General features: G+C 45.4%; 1 non-coding gene across 1 annotated transcript; it reads left to right on the top strand.

Moving 5' to 3' along the window:
- Positions 1 to 8,272: 8,272 nt before the first annotated feature.
- On the top strand, positions 8,273 to 8,354 carry trnas-gcu (transfer RNA serine (anticodon GCU)). Its single transcript has one exon. It is a non-coding gene; the product is annotated as a tRNA-Ser (tRNA).
- The last annotated feature ends 354 nt before the right edge of the window (positions 8,355 to 8,708 follow it).

The raw sequence follows: 8,708 nt of genomic DNA, 5'->3' as shown, positions 1-8,708 counted from the left end.
GGGAGAATCCCTTCACAGGACGAAAGCGACAGTTAAGATGGACGGTCTTGCCGCAGGGATTCACGGAGTCACCCAACTTGTTTGGACAAATACTGGAGCAGATCTTAGGAGGATTTCGGTGTAACGCGGGGAATCAATTGCTCCAATATGTCGATGATCTCCTACTCTCAGGACTAAGAGAGGAGGAAGTACGAGCAGACACCGTTGCCCTGCTGAACTTCCTGGGGAAACAGGGCCTACGTGTCTCCAGGACGAAACTCCAGTTTGTGGAGCAAGAAGTAAGATATCTGGGCCATCAAGTCAGTAAGGGGCATCGCTGTATCACGCCAGAACGAATATCGGGGATTACGGGTATGCCAATACCCAGGACGAAGAAGGAGATCAGACAATTCCTGGGGCTGGTGGGGTATTGCCGGATATGGATTGAAAGTTACACCACTTTAGTAAAATTTTTGTACGACAAACTCGGACAAGAAGGACAACAGGAGGACTGGTCAGATGAAGAGGAGCAGCGATATAATAATATGAAAAATAAACTGATCCGAGCTCCGGTATTGGCCTTACCCACCCTGAAGGAACCGTTCCACTTATATGTCAATAGCGCCAGCGGAATTGCTCATGGTGTGCTTGCCCAGCTGCATGCAGGGAAGCGTCAGCCGGTTGCATTTTTTTCAAAAATGTTAGACCCTGTGTCATGTGGATGGCCGATCTGTATACAGGCAGTGGCAGCTACGGCAATGTTAGTAGAAGAGGCCCGGAAACTTACCTTTGGAGGAAGTATCATAGTATACTCCCCACATTCAGTTAGCACTATACTGGCTCAGAAGGCTCACCGCTGGTTAACAGACTCTTGTATCCTGAAGTATGAGACAATTTTGATGACCGGAGATGATCTTACTTTTGCAAAAGATCTCAGTTGCAATCCTGCCCAGTTTCTGTACGGACGTCCTGCAGATAGGGGACAGGAGCATGATTGTGTGGAATTTGTAGACCTGCAGACCAAAAGCCGAGAGGACCTGCAAGAGGCCCCGCTGGGTGAGGGACAGGAACTGTACATCGACGGATCCTCCCGGTGCGTCAGTGGGGTCCGGTACAGTGGCTATGCTGTCGTAGATGGCGAAACAAAACGGACGATTGAGTCCGGACGACTGCCCGGGAAGTGGTCAGCCCAATCCTGTGAGTTGTACGCCCTCCAGAGGGCCTTGAAGTTGTTGGAAGGGAAAGTGGGGACCATATATACTGACTCAAAGTATGCATACAGAATCGTTCATACTATCGGAAAAATCTGGAAAGAGCGAGGATTGATAACTTCCCGGGGAAAAGAATTGGCTCACGAACAAATGATCAGCCTAACGTTGGAGGCCCTGGCGTTACCTACGGAACTCGCAGTAGTCCATGTACCCGGTCACCAGAAGGGGTCGACACCGGAAGCAGTGGGAAACCGGCTGGCAGATGAGGAAACCAAGCGGGCAGCGGTCGAAAAATCCATCCAATTGTTAACGTTAATACCGTTGAGGGAAGGGTTCGCTAAACAACCCGTCTTCACCCAGGGGGAGATTGATAAAATGGATCAATTGGGTGCCCGGCTAGATACTAACGGGAAGTGGACGGTTCCTTATGGGAGACAAGTACTGAACAAACAGATCACCCGGGGTATTCTGCACCGATTACACCATCAGACCCACTGGGGGGTGCAAGCCATGTGTGACACGATCCTGAGAGACTATGTATGCAGGGGGATATACACATTAGCCCAACAAGAGGTAGTCGGATGCCCCACTTGCCGGCGTATTAACAAGAAAGCCATGCGTTCTATGCCAGCCGGTGGTCAGCCCCTCGCAATTAGGCCATTCCAGAGGATCCAAGTCGACTTTACAGAATTACCCCCAGTACAGAGATGGAAATATCTGCTAGTAATAGTAGACCATTTCACTCACTGGGTAGAGGCTTTCCCAACTGCCAAAGACGATGCACCAACCGTGGCCCGACTGTTGTTAGAGAACATAATCCCGAGATATGGCATAATGGAATCTATCGACTCCGACTACGGGACACATTTTATTTCTAATCTACACCATTTGATCTGTACTGCCCTGGGTATCCAATGGAAATTTCATGCACCCTGGCATCCTCAGAGTTCGGGTCGGGTTGAGAGAATGAATGGCACGCACAAGACCCAATTCACTAAGCTGGTGTTAGAAACTATGTTACCTTGGCCGAAGTGCCTTCCCATTGCCCTATTGAGGATACGTACGGCACCTCGCCGGGATGTCGGGGTTTCCCCCTATGAAATGCTGTTCGGATTACCATATTGGAGTAAGGTTGATGGATGTCCCACTGTACAAGGGGGAGATGTATTTGTCAGAAACTATTTACTGGCCTTATCCCGTTCTTTTGCAGAACTCCGGAGTAAGGGTCTCCTGGCTCAGACTACGCCGCTCGACTTCCTCTTGCATAAGGTGGAGCCCGGAGATTGGGTACTTGTTAAGACCTGGAAGGCCGGAAAGCTCCAGCCGCGGTGGGAAGGACCGTTCCTGGTTCTGTTAACAACTGAAGCAGCTGTTCGGACGAAAGAAAAAGGGTGGGCCCACGCATCAAGGATAAAGGGGCCTGTTCCGCCTGAAGGAGAAAGCACTTGGACATGCGAGCAAGGGGACAAGCCGTTGGTGGTAAAACTGAAAAGACAGCGATAATGAACTCTACTTGGACTGTATTGGTGGGGATATTGATCAGTTTACTCCTGTATGTGGGGGAGGGCGAGGGAAGATGTGACAAATGTCGGACTACAGTAAGGCTCGGAATTCGAATCTACTCGGGATCTTTTGTGTCTCACTCCCATGTGGACGATTGGTGTTACGATGTGAGTGCACGACACGAATGTTGGGAGGGTGGAAGACCCTATTATCAGGTGTATAAAAAAGGATACGGTGGCAAAATCCGTGGATGCCCTATAAATGACCGCTGGGTGTGTGTTAGCAAAACTGGGAGGTGGGGCCTATCCTCCGTGTTGCTCAGGGAGCAGGTTGACAGAGTCAAGGAGACCAAGATACAGAACACTGATCGGGGGTTGGGGAAAGAGCAAGACCGTCAAGGAACGGTCGTGCTCTCTAAAGTGCCATCTGTATACAAAGAGGTAGAAGAAAAGATTGAACTCCCTGATGTTACACAAAACCTGTTTATTGATCTCACCTCTAGAATAGCCACTGTTTTAAATGTTAGCAATTGCTGGGTTTGTGGGGGGCCGCATATATCGGAACAATGGCCGTGGACTGGTCAAAGCTTAGACATATGGGAATTGCTGCAAACCACTTGGACTCATGTCAACGAAAGGAAAAGCCAGGGGTGGAGACTGACGAACAGCCCTGAGGGCCAGTTCTGTATTGAAGGCAAGGGGACCGTGGAGGTAGGGATTAGTCCCTGTCAGAATGTATTGGATGCGACCACGCGAGTATGGTGGCCTGAGGATATTACTTGGTACATTGCAAACCGAGGTCATGGAAATTGCGTTCCATTACGTACTGATTCCTCCTCTGACAAGCTGGGGGCTGATTACTGGAATTGCAGTGATCCTGGTCCTTATGAGGGCGTCCCTGGGGTAAAGGAGCTGTGGGATGACGTTGTGAGGCAGGGAGGGCCTGCTCCAGATGGCCTATTTTGGATATGCGGTAATCAGGCATACTCCACACTGCCCATGGGATGGGCTGGGGTATGCTTCCTGGGTCTAATACGACCTGCGTTCTTCCTATTACCCCGGGAGGAAGGCGATGATTTGGGAATTAAACTCTTTGACTCCCTGCGTAGGTCGCCAAGGGATATCCAAGTCGGTGATTGGGGGGATGAGTGGCCACCGGCCCGGATTATTGAATACTACGGGCCAGCAACATGGTCACAGGACGGATCATGGGGGTACCGTACTCCTATCCATATGTTAAATCGAATTATCAGGCTCCAAGCAGTCGTAGAGGTTATTACTAACCGGACTGCCCTGGCCCTGGAGTTGCTGGCTAAGCAGCAGGATCAGATGAGGGCTGCTATATATCAAAACCGACTTGCCTTGGATTATCTGCTGGCCTCGGAGGGGGGCGTGTGCGGGAAGTTTAACCTGACTAACTGCTGTCTAGAAATTGACGATAATGGTAAAGCGGTTTTGAAAATTTCCGATGAAATTCGGAAATTGGCCCATGTGCCAGTACAATCCTGGCGTCCTCTTAGTGGCATCGGATGGTGGGATGGTCTCCTGGGTGGTAGTTGGTGGCGCACGGCGTTGCTGGTGGTTGTGGGGGGGCGTGATGCTTCTCCTCATATTACCCTGCCTATCCCCCTATATTCAGTTTTTAATTCAGAAAAATATTTCCCGACTCCAGGCAGTGGCGGTTCCACAACATGGGACACAGGAACTTAAGGTGCTGTTGCTGCGAAAGACCAAGGATTTCCCGGGCCCTTGAGGAGGGGAGGCTTATCTTAGTCATGCACATCTTAAAAAGAGAAAGGGTGGAATTGTGAGAGGCAATTTCGGTTCAAACAATTAAGATGTGCCTGACCCAACAGGATGCTCTACAATAAAAGACAAGACTTTTGCTTCTTTTCTAAAACATTTTGTATACTCAAAAGTGGGATAATTTAAATTGTGCAAATGCTGACATTTTGTGAGCAGAGTAAAAACAAGTCCTTGATTGATGAAACCATTAACACAGACAGGGAAGAATGAGTCCTTGATTGATAAGACTGCAGGATAGAAAAACAACTCGAGAGACATCTGCTACAGATTGATAAGACCGCTAGCACAGACAGAGAAGAATAAGTCTTTGATTGATAAGACTACAGGGTAAAAAAAAACAACAACTCTGGAGACATTTGTTGCAGACTTTGTGATAAGGGTGCAAAATGGAGAATAATGACGGTTTAAGAATGTGAACCTCGTGGCTCGTTAGAGCCAAGGAGGGGAGGGACTTGTGCTGTATAGAATGAGAAACATTGTAAGCCTCGGCGCGCCTTTTTCTCAGAAGGGTGCCCAACTCTGTAGACTTGTAAATAAACCTTTGCTTTCCTGAATTTGTCTAGAGCGATTATTAAGAAGCGATTTTCGTTTCTAACATTTGGGACAACCAATGCAAGCAGATTGCAAAATCTTCGTTTTCAAGTCTTGCTGCAACTGTGTTGGTTATAATGAACGCACACATGGGGATCAGTGCTGTTATGATCTCCTAAAATGGAAAAGGAAATCCTTGCATTCGAGGATATGTGGGGAATGTTCACTGATTCATCCCAGTAATGGCAGGACTGTCCTCTGGAAGCGTATGAGTAGAATCTTTCAATGTTCCAGGGAGTTTCGAATGAATGGTGAAGGGAATGTCTCCATTCACAAATTAATCATTCAGTAGAATTCAATACAGGGACCCATGAAATGATGAACAAATTGAACAAGAACATGGACATACGATACACAATAGCTACGACCATTACGATGTGAAAACTGTTGATTTCAGATCCACGGTGGCCTTTGGTGATGGCATTTCCTGACCAGAACCAGTCTGCACTGGAATGACGGGAGACACACTCTGAAGTATTTGAACATCAGTCACCTTTTAGAAATCGCTGAGACTGACTCCGGAAACGGGGATTTAGATATGTTGGTCTTACAAACCTTTCAGACATTTCGTGGAAGAATAAAGGAAGTGATCGATAATTTTCGTCTCCATGGAGACGATGTTCATGAACTGGATATATAGTAATTTACCTTATTGGAGTTTATAAATAGAGGCGTCATATTTAAAAAGCAAAAATTTCATAGTGTAACGATAAAATCGTTTGATCACACTCAGTGGGAACATTGTGTGTAATCCTTGTCCTCATTCTCCACCAAAATCATGTGAAGAAGTGAGAAAGAGCACAGACGCTGTTTCCTGGATAGCAAGATATTAGAAAGCCAAGTGACGTTGTTTACTGAGACATAAAAATATCAGAAAGGATACAAACGGGATGAGAGAAAGAATGAAGGGGTTTATTCACGAGATTTGGAAATGCTGGAGCAGAAACACGCAAGTTTGATGTAAACAAATGAGAGTTTGAATGAGTAAATTCCCTCTTTCCAGCCAATCAATAAGTTTCATTAGAGCTTGAAAACCATTAGTGAATGATTAAGAAAAGTTTGGATGAGAGTATCTTCCACTCAATAGAGTTATTTAAATCGTGAACGACTTTCCAAAAATAAAATGTAGAAGCTGATTTCACAGTGTTTTAAAAGATACACGAACAAACGTACAAGGAGAGAATTTACCATTGAGTGAAAGTCAGTGTGGTTGCATAACAATTTCGAATTTGTTGACTTCAGACACAAAGACATTTCATGAACCCGTACAACTGAATAAGACTCAGTGTAACAAGTTCATGGATTGGTAAGTTGTGGCGTCGTATACAAGGTGAACCTCAGTAAATGGAGCTGATGTCGTAAAATAATGGCAGACAGAAGTGATATCCTAATGAGTAGAAATTGAATCGTCACTTGGAGACGCAACACCTACTTTAAAGACTTGACCATATTCACATGATGTTATTTATATTTCGTACATTCTTAACTCCACCCAAGAAATCCACCAAGAAGACTCTGTCCTTTTGTATTGTTCACCCTCTGTACTTCTCTGCAGCATGCCACTGAAGATAAAATATGCTCAGACCAAAGTTCAGTTCAATACAATATTCAAACGGTCTTATGTGATTTTTTTTATTATTGCAATAACCTTTGAGAGTTTACAACAAACTGTGTAACATGAAACCAGTTCAACATCTATTATCCCGGAATTTAACGCAGTGCACATGAGAAACGTTATCCATCTGCTGATAAATCACCTTTGGCTCTCTCTCCACACATGTCTCTTCACGTTTTAGATACTTCCAGTATGTTTGTTGATCAATGAGTCATTATCCAGAAAAGGTTGTTTCTCAATCCACAAACACGGGTATTTTCCCATAAACTTAGCTTTGCTCAATATCACCTTCTGTCCGTACTCCTCAACACGACGACAAATTGAAACTGCTCCATGTGAGGCTCAAAATTCAAACTTCGGCACAGCACACCCCACTATACTGGAACAGAGATACCGTGCACTGGTCACCTTCAGCACATGAGCAACACATTAATGCTTACCTCCACATTCCTGGTTTTACCTTAACGTTTGGGAAACCGAGTTTCTCTGATTCCATGGCTATTAAACGGGGATTATATGATCATCTTAACCAGTGGTTCTGTCCCCGAGTGAGGAAAGTGGTGAGGTACTCATTGTAAAGATGGATAGATTGATGAAATGTTCAATTTCATCTTTTGCCTTCAGTAACTCATGAGCTTTTTATTTTGTTTTGCATCTGTAGAAATCTTAAAATCTCCATCTTGAACAGACTCAATGACAGATCTCCATTGTGTCTCTGGCATCAAATTTCATAGTGCAAACTCCCTCTGAATTCTTCCACCGCATTCCGCTGTTTGGGAAGTGTTCCTGTTGTGGGAAATGCACTTCCCCGTGTGTCACGTGCTGCTCCTAGCATGCGCTCTGGCACTGCACTCATTTTCCTTCTGACACTTGCTCACTGTGCTGCTGTGATCATACAGTGACTTGGTGTCGCACGCCCAGGAAAATGTTACACGTCAAGGTTTTTGCATTGTTGAGTTCAATTGTCAGTTTAGCATTATTTTGGATTTTGAAATTGTCTGTTCTGTACACAAGTGCATGGCAATAACATCTGAGCGGAAGTTAGGTCTTCGGAATAATGACATTGAGCACTATGCACTCTCCTCCAGTCTGGAAAACAATTCCTCACAGGCAATTTAATAGACAATAGACAGCAGGTGCAGGAGTAGGCCATTCTGCCCTTCGAGCCAGCACCACCATTCATTATGATCATGGCTGAACATCTTCAATCTGTATCCTCTTCCTGCCTTATTCCCATAACCCTTGATTCCACTATCCTTAAGAGCTTGATCCAACTCTTGATTGAAAGAACACCTCCTGCTGTCTCGGGTTCTTCATTCCGTTGACTTCAAATTTCACAGAATTCAACTGACCTTGTTACATAGTCATTTCCTCATTTTTGTTCAGATCAATGTGTGCACAGTGTGACAGTGGGAGTGCACTTGCCCCAGAACCCAGGGGTCAGACCATAGTCTTGGAACCGGACTGTGTTATTTCTCATTTCACCAACACCAGGGAGAAATATCTGCTGCTCTGCATAATTTACGAAATTCAATTATGCATAAGGTCATAACTTTTCGAGTATCTGTGACGAGGTGGCCGAGAGGTTAAGGCGATGGGCTGCTAATCCATTGTGTTCTGCATGCGTGGGTTCGAATCCCACTCTCGTCGCTGTCATCACCGGCTTTCAATGGTGCGGTTTTCAGATTATCACAGCTGTCGTATGGAAACTGGGATTCTACTAGTTATTTTATCTGCATTGACGCTATGACAAAAATCTCAAAGAATAGTTTGAGCTTGTTGAATAAACTACATTGCAATGTCGGTTGCATTGGGATAATGAAAAGGAGCGCGATTTTCTTTTTCAAGTCAAGTTGCTGTGAACGTTTTTTCGTATGAAAGACATCCAGGAAAATCAAATACCGAGAGCTGCGAAGTGCATGTTTATGCAAAGGGATTCTTAATGAATGTTTTGTCAGATGAAATCCGGAGGACGTTGAGTAGAAGTAATTCATCCTGGTGAGA

The sequence above is a fragment of the Chiloscyllium punctatum genome, chromosome 43 (assembly GCF_047496795.1).
Source record: "Chiloscyllium punctatum isolate Juve2018m chromosome 43, sChiPun1.3, whole genome shotgun sequence".
In the NCBI taxonomy this organism is placed as follows: Eukaryota; Metazoa; Chordata; class Chondrichthyes; order Orectolobiformes; family Hemiscylliidae; genus Chiloscyllium; species Chiloscyllium punctatum.
This window is presented reverse-complemented; position numbering and strand designations above follow the sequence as displayed.